At 35.0% G+C, this 12,877-nt stretch overlaps 1 pseudogene; it reads left to right on the top strand.

Annotated features, from left to right (window-relative positions):
* The first annotated feature begins 784 nt into the window (after positions 1-784).
* LOC141493791 (mitochondrial carrier homolog 2-like) lies at positions 785-1,703 on the top strand (annotated as a pseudogene).
* Positions 1,704-12,877: the final 11,174 nt, after the last annotated feature.

The raw sequence follows: 12,877 nt of genomic DNA, 5'->3' as shown, positions 1-12,877 counted from the left end.
GGACAACAGAGTATACTGTGTTACTGGAGCAGGACTCTCTGCACAGTTACTGGGCAGATGGGATTGTAGTTTCCCCACAGACCAGAACATAGGTCAAGATAGTCTCTCATAAGGTTTTGGAGGAATTAAAAATTTGCAGGTCCTTAGAGGTATCCCTGAAAACATCTAAAGTTTGGGACAGTGTGTCCTCCACTTGGAAGTAGAACCCAACCTTAATAGTTACAATCAAATCATAGACTGGGGAAATGAACAAACAACAGAAGAAGAAAAAAGTCCAATGATAGAGAATTATTTTGGTCATATAGAAGATCAAAATACACACTCAGAAGAAGGTAAAAAATTCAAAGAATCTACATTCAAAGTCTCCAAGGAAAATATGAATTGTCTCAGACCACAGAAGAACTCCAAAAAGATTTTGAAAAACAAATAAGGGAGGTAGAGGAAAAATTGCAAAGAGAAATAACAGTGATGTGGGAAAATTATGAAAACCATGTCAGTAGTTCGGTGAAGGAAATAACAAAAAAATGAAGAAAATAACAATTTTAAAACCATACTGGGCCTAAATGTAAAATTGCTCCCAAAGACCAAGGAGGAAAAGAATAACTTAAAAAGCAGAATTGATCAAAATGAAAAGAAGATACGAAAGGTCAAAAAAGAAAACAATTCTTTAAAATATAAAATGGATGAACTCCGCAATTCGCGAAGCCGCTGGCCCAGGCATGTGATCCAGGCCCCGGTGGGTCGGTGGCTCGGCCTGCCTACCCGTCCTTCCATGAGTGCCATCATGGCCGAGGCAGCCAGTCAGGTGCTGCTGGGCTCGGGCCTCACCATCCTCTCGCAGATACTCATATACGTGAAGGTGTTCATACAGGTGGGATATGAACCTCTTCCTCCAACTATGGGAAGAAATATTTTTGGACAGTAAGTCTATCAACTCCCTGGCCTTTTTTTGTTATGCTCAACATATTATGAATATCAATGGAAAAAGCAGACTTTTTAAGGGCTTAACTCCCAGACTGTGTTCTGGAGCCATTGGAACTGTGGTCCATAGTAAAGTTTTGCAGCAATACCAGGATTATGACAGGGCTGAGGAGTTAAAACAAGGACTTCAACCTTCACAAAAAGATGGTCCATCCAGTTTTGACAAGGTTGTCAAGAAGACTACTCGGGAGATGTTGGTTCATTCTGCTGCTACCCTTGTCACACATCCCTTCCATGAGATCACTCTGAGGTCTATGGTACAATTCATTGGCAGAGAGACCAAATATTGTGGACTATGTGACTCCATAGTAACCATTTATCAAGAGGAGGACTTCCTAGGATTCTTTGCAGGCCTTATTCCTCACCTCCTGGAGGATATCATTTCCTTGTGGCTCTGTAATTCATTGGCCCACCTCATCAATACCTATGCACTGGAGAGGGAGGTTTCCACTATGAATGAAATGAAGAGTTATTCCCAGGCTGTCACTGGATTCTTTGCCAGTATGCTGACCTATCCCTTTGTACTAATCTCCAACCTGATGGCTGTCAACAACTGTGAGCTTGCTGGTGGATGCCCTCCTTATGCCCCAATTTATTCTTCCTGGTTAGACTATTGGTGCATGCTACAAAAAGAGGGAAACATGAGCCGAGGAAATAGCTTGTTTTTTCAGAAGGTCCCCTTTGGGAAGACTTACTGTTGTGACCTGAGGATGTTAATTTGAAGATATGGGGCAGGGACAGTGACATTTCTGTAGTCCCAGATGCACAGAATTATGGAAGAGAATGTTGATTTCTATACAGTGTGGTGCACTTTTTTTAAATAATCATTTTAATCTTGGGAAAATGGAGGTGTTTGGTGTCTGCCTTTTTTGTTCACTTCCCAATGCAAACTGCTTTACTGCTGAGATTCCCCAATGATTCTTTTTCCTGAAATGGGCAGTTTTTGCTTTGGGTTTAAATATGATTTATATAAAGCAAAATTGCACTTTTCTGGAGGAATGGGCAAGTTATTATGGAGTTAAGGCCTCAGTTTTAAACTTTTTAAGAATGAAGAATCATAAAATTCCAAACAGGAATAGAAACAACTTGTGAAACGTCAGAAAAATTACTAAAGCAACTTTCTAGGAGTTAAATAATTATCCTCCTCTTGTGGACTCTATCTAAGTAGATAGTAGGATCCCTGCAGAGCCTGATTCCTGATATAAGGCTTTGAAAATAACTAAGTTTCTCTGACCCCATCCCTCATTTTGCACAACTCAGTGGAAGTAGAATGAGTTTTAAGAGTGAGATGTTAACAATAGCAAAAATTATTTTTAAATTCCTTTAACCAAAATGAAGTACAAAAAAGCTGACTTGGTAATGACTTCAACCGTCCTTCCCTAAAAGCTCCACAACAAACCTTGTAAAGTAGAAAACAAATTAGAAAAATATTATGGCACTGTCTTTGGTCCTCTCTATGAGCTGAGTTCTTGCCATACCCAACAGGGCATTATAATATGATTTTAATTGTACATGATGTTTTTATTTTTCTTCTCCTCTCCCCTTCCCCCATTTTGTTTAAAGGAGGGTGGGAGTCATTTAGTTTTAATTTCTAATGACACTCTAAAATAGGATTTTTGTAATACTGGGTCTGATAATGTAGATTTCATTCTCCACTACCAAGATTTCCTTAGCCAGAGCATCAATATCCTGGCACAATGTGATCCACAACTAAATGTGTTACAGAGATTTACAGAACAAAGAACATTTTAAAAGGAAATGGAAAAATAAAATTCTAAAAACCTTAAAATATAAAATGGAGCAAAGGGAAAATGATGACTTTGTGAGAAATCAAGAAACAATAAAGCAAAACCAAAAGAATGAAAAACTAGAATAAAATGTGAAACATCTCATTGGAAAAACCATTGACTTGGAAAGCAGATTCAGAAGAGATAATTTTAAAAGTATTCAACTACCTTGAAAGCAATTACCAAAAAAAAGCCAAAACATCATTTTTCAAGAAATTATGACTTCTGGCCAAGATAGTGGAGAAAAAGACAGGCACTGTGCTAAGGTCTCCTTGTAAATAATATGAAAGAAGATTTTCACAGAAATTCAATCTACAAAACCCAAAAAGAGAAGCTAGGAGAAGAGCATCTACAAAAAAGGTCCATCTCAGGGGATTGTGGGTGAACCAAGAGAAAAGGGCCAGCTTGGGGCAATGGCAGGATGAAACCAGAGGGCCTATCTTAGCCCATGGATACTGTGACTGTGGGAATGGCAGGTCTGAAGAAACATCCTTAGCCACAGAATTTTTGGTTGGGGGAGGGGAGGTCTGGGGATCCCCAGCAGGGCTGGAGTGTGAGTTCCAGCACAGACATTTGCAGAGTGCTGCTGTTCGACTCAGGGTCATAAGCTCCATACTTTCAACAGAGCCCTCTTCCCAGAACAAACACAATAACACCCCTCCCACCCGCTCCCCCACTCACCCACCCCCAGGCTCAGGCATTAGCAGCAGAGCTCCCTCAGTTGAATAGGGAGATTAATTACCTAGACCCAGGGCCAATCCCACATTATTCAAAGAGAATTCAGACCCTGCTGCTCCCACCCACCCCCTCCAGACCTAGGGAGAGGGCCTCAAATCAAGGCCACAGACACTTCAGAGAAAGCAACCAAACCCTCTTACTGGCCAGCTCACTTGGAGTTACAACCCCAGTGAGTAAAACCTCTAAGGTTTGCAAAACCAAACCTCTGTGAGCCAGCCTCTCCTCCAACGCAAGATCCTAGGAAAATGAAGAAAGGCCAGCAAGAGAGGCGCCCATTGAAAACTATTTTGAAAGCACAGACCCTAAGCCAGAGAAATCTAAAACTTCTGAGAAGAATATGAATTGGTCTCCAGTACAGAAAAACTTCCTAAAAGAAATCAAGAAGGAGTTTAAAAATCAATTAGAAAAATTGGGAAAAGGAACTCAAGAGAAAATTAACATCTTGCAACAAGAAAACTAATCCTTGGAAAACACCAATGGACAAATGCAAAAAAATAACTCTCAAAATTGCATTTGGGCAATGGAAAACTCCTTCAAAAATAGAACTGACCAGTTGGAAAAGGAGTTGCAAAAGGTAAATGAAGAAAACTCTTCTCTAAAAAAAAGAATGCAATCTATGAAAATTAATTACTTCATGAGACAACAAGAAACTGTTAAACAAAACAAAAAGATTTAAAAATAGAAGAAAATGTAAGATACCTCATCAGAAAAACCTCCAACCTTGAAAACAGAACCAGGAGAGACAACCTAAGAATTACTGGGCTTCTTGAAAACATTGAAGACAAAAAAAAAGCCTGGATTCAATATTTCAGGATCTTTTGGAGGAAAATTGTCCTGATATCATGGACCCAGAGGGCAAAATATTTTAATGACTACATCGATCCCCTCCTGATAATGTTCCCAAAATAAGGTTCCCAAGGAATATTGTGACCAAATTCCAGAACTTTCAAATAAAAGAGAAAATCCTGCAAGCCACCAAAAAAAAAACCCTAAAACAATTTAGATACCTAGAAGCCACAGTAAGGATTACACAGGACCTGGCTGCATCAACATTAAGGGATCTAAGGGCCTGGAATGAGATACCCTGAAGAGCAAGGGAGTTTGGAATGTAGCCAAGAATCCACTATCTGGCTTTCTATTCCAGGGGAAAAGATGGACATTTAATAAAATGGGAGACTTCTGACATTTCCTGATGAAAAGACCAGAACTAAATAGAAAATTTGGACATCAAACAGGAGACTCAAGAGACATAAAAAGGTTAAAAAAGGGGGGTGGGTTTAAGAAAAAAACTGCTATCCAATAACATGAAACTGGCTATATCCCCACCTGGGAGAAAGGTTTTCATAATTCTTGAGAATTGTAACTCTTTTGCAGAGAATATATTTAGCCAGAAGTGATGGACACTCATGAGTTATCCATGACTCTGATGATTTAAAAACAATAACTCCTTAAAAGAGGGCGGGGAACAGTATAGAGACAGGAGGATGGAGGAGATTAAATGGGGTGAATTACATTACATAAAGAGGTACAAAGAACCTACTTCAATAGAGGGGAAGAGACAAGAAGGTGAGAACTACCTGAATCTTATTCTCATCAGATTATTCCTAAAATTTACATACACACACACACACATACACACACACTCAGCTAAGTTGAGAAACTTAAATTACCTTTCAAGTATTAAAAGTGGAAAGAGGAGGGGAGAGGAAAAGAGCAACTAAGAAAAGGAAGAAGAAGCAAAGGGAAAGAGGAAAGAAAGGGGATGGGTGTTATATACAAGGGGCCAAACATACTGAAGGTGGTGATATTCAGAACCAAAATACTGGAGAATATGGATGAAGTGAAAAAAAGTGGAAAATATAAACTAAGTGAAGATAGCATGGAGGGCAATAAAGTCATTATAAATTTGAATGTGTATGTGATGAACTCTCCCATAAAATGTAAACGAATAGCAGAGTGGATTAAAAATCAGAATCCTACAGCAAAAACTCATTTGAAGCAGAGAGATACATGCAGAGTAAAGGGAAAAGACTGGAGAGCAAGATATATTTTGCTTCAGCTGAAGTGAAAAAAGGCAGGGGTAGCAATCCTTATTTCAGACAAAGCAAAAAGTACATCTCATTAAAAGAAATAAGGAAGGAAACTATATCTTCCTAAAAAGTACCATAGACAATGAAGTAATTGCAACACTAAATAAGCATGCATCAAGTGGTATAGCACCCAGATTTTTAGTGGAGAAGGTGGATGAGTTACAGAAAGATCTAGATAATAAAATTCTACTTGTGGGATACCTCAACCTCCCTCTCACAGATTTAGATAAATCTAAGCATAAAATAAAAAAGAAGTCATTTAAGGAAGTAAATAGAATTTTGAAAACCTAGACATGATAGACGTATAGAGGAAATTGAATGGGGATAGAAAGGAATGTACTTTTTTCTTCAGCATATGGTACTTACACAAAAATTGAGCATGTACTAAAGCATAAAAACTGAATAATCAAATGCAGAAAGGTAGAAATAGTGAATACATCCTTCTCAGATCATAATGTAGCAAAAATCACATTCAATAATGCACCAGGAAGAGATGGACCCAAAACTAATTGGAAACTAAATAACCTCATTTTAAAGAATGAGTGGATCAAACAACAAATTGTCGAAAGAATTGACAATTTCATCCTGGATAATGACAATAACAACCCAATGTACCAAAACTTATGGGATACAGTCAAGGCAGTTGTCATGGGATATATTATATCTTTAAATGTTTACATGAATAAATTGGAGAAACAGTAAATCAATGAACTAAACATGTAACTAAAAATATTAGAGAAAAAAATTAAAAGCCCCCAATTAAATACCAAATTATAAATTCTAAAAATTAAAGGAGAAATTAGTAAAATTGAAAGAAGAGGACTATTGAATTAATACTAAAACTAAAAGTTGATTTAATTGAAAAACCAATTAAATTGATAAATCTCTGGCTAATTTGATTTTAAAAAAGTAGAAAAACCAAATTAACAGCATCATAAATGAAAAAGGTGAACACACCACCAATGAGAAGGAAATTAAAGTAACAATGCAGAATCATTTTGCCCAGCTGTGTGCTAAAAAAGCTGATAATCTAAGTGAAATGGATGAATATATTTACAAAAATATAAGTTGACCAATTTAAATGAAGAGGAAATTAAATACTTAAATAACCCTATCTCAGAAAAAGAATTTCAACAAGGCATTATTGAACTCCCCAAGAAAAAATCTCTAGGGCCAGATGGATTCACAAGTGAATTCTATCAAATATTTAAGGAACAATTGGTTCCTTATATAAACTCTTTGGCAAAAGAAGTGAGGGCAGAACTCTGCCTAATTCTTTCTATGATACCAATATGGTACTGATATCTAAACCACAAAGAGTCAAAAAAGAAAAGGAAAATTATAGCTCTATCTCCCTGATGATTATAGATGCTAAAATCTTAAAGAAAAATCTTAGCAAAGCAATTACAGCAAATTATCACTAGAATAATACAATTTGACCAAGCAGGATTTATCCCAAAAATGCAGGGTTTGTTCAATATTAAGGAAACTCTTAGTATAATTAACAATATGAATAACAGACCTATTAGAAATCATATGAATATATCAATAGATGCTGAGAAAGTCTTTGACCAAATACAACATTCATTCCTACTAAAAACACTAGAGAGCATAGGAATAAGTGGATTGTTCCTTAGAATGATAAGCAGTATTTATCTGAAACAATCAACAAGCATTGTATGCAATGGGGATAAGCTAGAGGCATTCCCAATAAGATCAGGTGTGAAACAAGGATACCCCTTATCACCACTATTATTCAATATTGCTTTAGAAATGTTAGCTTCAGCAATAAATGAAGAAAAAGAAATTGAAGGAATTAGAATTGGGAAGGAGGAAGCAAAACTCACTCTTTGCAGATGACATGATGGTATACCTAAAGAATCCTAAACATTCTGCTAAAAAACTACTAGAAATTATTAGCAACTTTAACAAAGTTGCAGGATATAAAATAAACCCTCATAAATCCTCAGTATTTCTACATATGACTAGCAAGATATAGCAACAAGAGCTAGAAAGAGAAATCCCATTCAAAATAACTTCAAACAATATAAAATATTTGGACATTTACCTGCCAATGTAGACTCAGAAGCAATGTGGGGTTGATGATTAACCCTAATGACCTCACTCATTTCATCAATGCAACAATCAGGCTCAATTTTCAGGTATCTGCGATGGAAAATTCCCATTTCTATGCAGATAAAGAATTGTGGAGTTTGAATATTGTCTTTAATTTTTTTAGAAAGTTATCTTATTGTGTAATTTTGCTATCTCTTATACTTTATTTTTTTTCCTTAAGGATATTATTTCTCTCTCAACACATTCAATTTTGATGGAAACAATGTAAAGACTCACAGACTGCTTTCTGTGGAAGGGGGGTGGAGGGAGGGAAGCAAGATTAGGGGAAAATTTGCAAAATTTAAAAATAAATAAATAAATTTTATAAAAGAAATCATTAGGAAAAACTGCCCTGATATTCTAGAAGCAAGGAGCAAAATAGAAATTGAAAAAGTCCTCCTATCACCTCCTGAAAACCTCCCAAAATGAAAACTGCCATATGTATATATATTATATATATATATATATATATATATATATATGTATGTATGTATGTATTATAGTCATATTTCAGAAATCCCAAGTCAAGGAGAAAATATTACAAGCAGCCAGAAAGAAGATATTGAAATATCATGGAGTCACTGTCAGATTAACCCAAGACTGAGTAACTTCTGCTTTAAGAGCTTGTAGGGTTTGAAATATCCCAGAAGGCAAAAGAGATTGAATTACAACCATGAATCAACTAGCAAGAATCAACAACTCTTTCAAGGAAAAAGAATGACATTCACTGAAATAAGGAATTTTCAAATGTTCTTGATGAAAAAATCAGTAAAACATAAAATTTGATCTTCAAATACAAAACCCAAGGAAAGCTTAAAAAGGTAAACAGGAAAGAAAAATCATAAGGGACATAATTATGTTGAACTGCTTATATTTCTGCATGGGCAGATAATACTGATAACTCATGAACTTTCTCATTTATTAGATTACTTATAAGGAGCATATATGGACAAGGCAGAGGGAGTTGAATTTGAATGTATAATATATTAAAAAGATGGAATTACTGGATGAGAGAGGAATCTATTGGGAGAAAAGAAAAGTAGGGGTAGAATTGGGTAAGTTACTTCACATAAAAGGCACAAGAAAAAGTTTTTTTCAGTGGAGTAGAAGGGGGAAGGTGGGGGGAGTGAGTGAACCTTACTCTCAATAGAATTTGCTCAGACAGGGAATAACAGACACACTCAATTGGGTATAGAAATCTATCTTACTCAAGAGAAAAGTAGCAGAGGAAAAGAAGGGGAGAACAGGACTGGGGTGGGGTAGATAGAAGGGAGGGGAAAAGGAAGGATGTAGTCAGATGCAAAACATTTTTGAGGAGGGACTGGGTAAAAGGAGAGGAAAAAATAGAATAAATAGAGGTGAGAGATAAAAGGATGAAGGAAAATACCGTTATAAATAGTAATTGTGGGAAAAATGGTCAAACAAAGTTCTCTAATAAAGACCTCATTTCTCAAACATAGACAATTAAGTCAAATTTACTTTAAAAAATGAGCTATTGCCCAATTGATAAAATGATCAAGAGATATGAATAGTTTTTTATTTAAATCATTTTTTATAAATGTCCTGACTCATAATTGATTGGAGAAATGTGGTTTAGAACATTTCTGAGGTACTACATTATATCTATTGGATTTGCTAATACGACAGAAAGAGAAAATGACAAAAGTTGGAAGGGATGTAGGGAAATTGAGACATTCACATGGTGAAGTAGCTGTGACATAATTCAAAAACCCTGTAGAGCAATTTGGAACAATATGCAAATGGCTATAAAACCATGCCTACACTTTGGCCAAGCAGCATCACTACTAAGTCTATATTTCCAAAGAGATGAAATATGGGAAGAAAAGAACCTATACAGGGGTATTTGTAGCAATTCTTTTCTGGTGTCAGTGAGCTAGATATTGAGGGAATGTCCAATGGTTAGGGAATAGCTGGAAAAATTGTGATAAGTGATCGAGATAAAATGTTCTGTTCTGGGAAGTGACAAACAAGATGTTCTCAGTAAAAAACATGAGCAGTGCAAAGGGAAATATACCATATACAAAGTAACAGCAATATTGCAAGATGATCAACTGTGAATGATTTTCACTGTGAATGATTTTTCAGCATTGCTGTAACCCAATATAAATATGAAGGACTTATGATAAAGAATGCAGTCTATCTCAAAGACAGGGGTGAATATAGATTGAAGCATATTTACCACTTTATTTTTCTTGGAGTTTCTTCTAATTTTGGAGGAGATGTTTACTTTTACAGCAAGATTATTGAAGTAATATATTTCATTATTCATGTATTTAAATTTATTTATTTAATTTATTCATTATAAGATACACCCTTTTCCAAAAAATTTGGGGTCTAAAAGTTGGGAGCATCTACAATGGTTATGTATATTTTTTACTTTATTTCTCACTTTTTCCATTCTTGTTGTCTTTGCACTCGTTTCATCTTTGTTACCAGTATATTGGGTTACATTTTGCCCCACCTTGCCCAGAAATGGCAGAAATAGCAGAAAAGTGTATAGTGTTGAATTCAAGATTAAAGTGATTCAGTTTGCAAAAGTAAATGGAAATAGTGCTGCTGAAAGTAGGTTTGGTCCTCCTCCAATAGAAAAAAAAATAATCCAAGCCTGGCTATGGGAAGAAGAAACCTGATTGAAAACACCACAGTAGAAGAAGACCATGAGAGACAAGTCAGCCTAATGGGCTGGTTAGAGATGGAATTGAAGATCTGGATTGAAGAGCAAAGGAACTTTGGAATTCTGGAGTCCACAAAGATGCTTCAACAGGAGGTCAGAAGAATTGCTGATGACAAAGAAGGGACTGATATCAAAGGAGGACATGATGGTGCTTCAGGTTCTTGATCCAGAATGAAATAAGCATGCGTCCACATACTAGACTTGCCCAAAAGGTGCCTGAAAGCTATGAGCATCAGGTTCTTGAATTTCAAGATGAATATAACTTGATTTCAATAATTTTATTTTTTCCAAATTTCAAACCCCCTAATTAAGGTGTGTCTTATACATGGGAAATACAGTATTTACAGTAGTCTTCTACTCCTCCCCACTAGCATGTTGAAGACCTTCGGATCCTAGGGGCTCATTTTCTACTGACATATCTTGTATTATTTTAAGAATGTCCATGGAGTTTTCTTGGTAAAAGTACTGAAGTGGTTTGTCATTTCCTTCTCTAATGGATAATCTTTTGTCAGAACTCTCAGTTATGACCTGTTAGCTTTAGATAACCCTAAATAGCAGAACTCATATTTTCATTGAGTTATGTAAGCCTCTTTGCCATAACAAGACAGTAATCCAACTTTTAAATTTAATCTGAAATTTGAATGGAGAATCTGAATTCAATTTTGTCTGAAATATTTAATACCTTTGTGACCTTTAGAAAGTTAGTCATGTAACCTCCTTGAGCTTCAGCACCTCCTAATTTCTTATCAAGCTACACTTCTTTTTATATCTCTTGCCTTCCTTCCCCTAAAAAACACATTGGTAGAAAATATCATTATGCTGGAAGACTGAATTTGTTTGGTTTAAACATTCATCACCCCCTGGCTTTATGATTGGATATTTTGACAGAAGGGCAGGACATAGACTACAGGGTCTTTTTTTTCTCTTATAATATTTAGTGCATATTTATTCACATTTAACTTCTACTAGCAAGTTTTTGTTTTGATCTCTTTCAATACTACTAAGGCCAATAAAAAATAATTATTATTATTTTATTTAACCTACTGATTTGAATAGCTTCCTGGACCTTGCTTTTTTTCATTATTTTCTTTTATAACTGCAAAAGATGCTGAAGGGAATACTCCCCCTCTGGTGAGGTGGGCAGTTTAACTAATATACCCATGAGAAGTGGGGTATAATATTACAGTTACTCTTTTCTGAATTAATATAATTAAACTAATTTAGAACAAAATGGAGTGATTTTTTTTAGATTCATGAACTCTTTCTGTTTATTAGGAACCAAAAATTATGAACTTTCATTCAAATTCAATTCAGGTGTTGTTCCTGTTGTTACTACTCCTGTTTTTGTTTGCTGTTAGTGATGGAAGAAGAGAAAAGGGAAATGATGCTTTCCCAAATCAGATATATCTTATCTGATTGGATTTTAAAAAGAGACAGGTAGTATTTAGTTAAATTTATATTAATTATTTCTCCTAGTCTAAATATTCCCCTCAAAGTATAATGTTCCTCTTGATGTCAATTTATGTTTAATACAACAAAAATATTTTCAAATTGTGATATATACAATTAAAATGGAAATGGAACTTTGCAGTCATATATTTTACTCAAAAATCCCCCTAAATATCAAGACTAATGATATATTGATTGCATTATTATTTATTTTGTCAAATATCCCAATTTTATTCTAATCCAGTTTGGTCCAACTCCCTAACTCATTATGGCAAGATGACTATGCATCTGACACCTTTGTTCTGAAAAACTATACTCATTTTCACAGGTTAGCAGTTATTTTTAACCTATCATGAATATATAATTACAGTTAGAATTTATTAGTCTTGTCAGTTAACAACCAATGAATTATCTCAATTAGTATGAATTTTTAGTTTTAAATGTTGTTTGTTTTTATTTCATTTTATCAATTTTGTTCATTTTTTAAAACTTCAATCCTCAGACAAATAAGGTTTTTGAAATCTGTTTATTATTTCTTAAATATAAAATATCATGCCTTTTTCATCCAATAGGGAATCTGTGTAGAATAATAGAAAAGTGACTGTGGAGTCACAATCTAACTCTGATACTAAGTATGTGATCTTGTTTTTTAAAAAAGCATGAAATATTCTTTCTTCTTAGTTTCTACATGCATGAAATATTGATGAAATCACATGCATGGCCTTAAACAAAAAAAGGGACAAAATACTAATTAATTAATAGATAATCAGTACAGGAGTAGGAAGAGTATAATTATAGTCACAACACAATTACCAACATGTGTACTTAGACTCCAGGGTCTTTAAAGAGGGAACTGTGAATATTGTTTCTCCCCATTTCCCATCAGCTTTATTTTTGGATATCTTTTGAACTCTTGTCATACCCTCATTTTTTAGCTTCCTTTTGTTAAGTTGTCGTCCTTCATTAGATATACTACAGATATAAATTTTTAGATATAAACTCTTTGAGGTCAAGAATAATCT

This window comes from Macrotis lagotis, chromosome 7 (assembly GCF_037893015.1).
Source record: "Macrotis lagotis isolate mMagLag1 chromosome 7, bilby.v1.9.chrom.fasta, whole genome shotgun sequence".
Lineage (NCBI taxonomy): Eukaryota > Metazoa > Chordata > Mammalia > Peramelemorphia > Peramelidae > Macrotis > Macrotis lagotis.
Note: the sequence above shows the minus strand (reverse complement) of the source record. Positions and strands in the feature narration are given on the sequence as shown.